This window comes from Symphalangus syndactylus, chromosome 16, assembly GCF_028878055.3.
Source record: "Symphalangus syndactylus isolate Jambi chromosome 16, NHGRI_mSymSyn1-v2.1_pri, whole genome shotgun sequence".
NCBI lineage: Eukaryota > Metazoa > Chordata > Mammalia > Primates > Hylobatidae > Symphalangus > Symphalangus syndactylus.
The window spans coordinates 70,879,406-70,879,748 of record NC_072438.2 but is presented as its reverse complement, the minus strand read 5'-3'; positions in this window follow the sequence as shown (position 1 = coordinate 70,879,748).

Below are 343 nucleotides of genomic sequence, written 5' to 3'. Positions count from 1 at the left end.
TATCTGAGTACTGGAAATGAAACATAAGGAATGCTTTAGTGTAATGTGGGAGAACTTGTTTGGAAATTTAATGCAATTTAAAAAGTTTTCAAATTCAACTAAGATAATTAGAATTGGATTATGGTGTAAAAACAAACAAAAAAATTATTCACACAAGTTTCAAGACTGCTCTGTCCCTCACATGTACACGTACATGCCTGAGACAGATTATGTGGTTCAGTATTTACAGTTTTACAGCAAATATGCAGGGTGGGTGGAGATGAGGTAGGTCTACAGCATCATAATGCTGTTCATAAACTGGGTGTGAGCTGGGTGCTGGCTTCTCAGAGGATAAACACTTTTG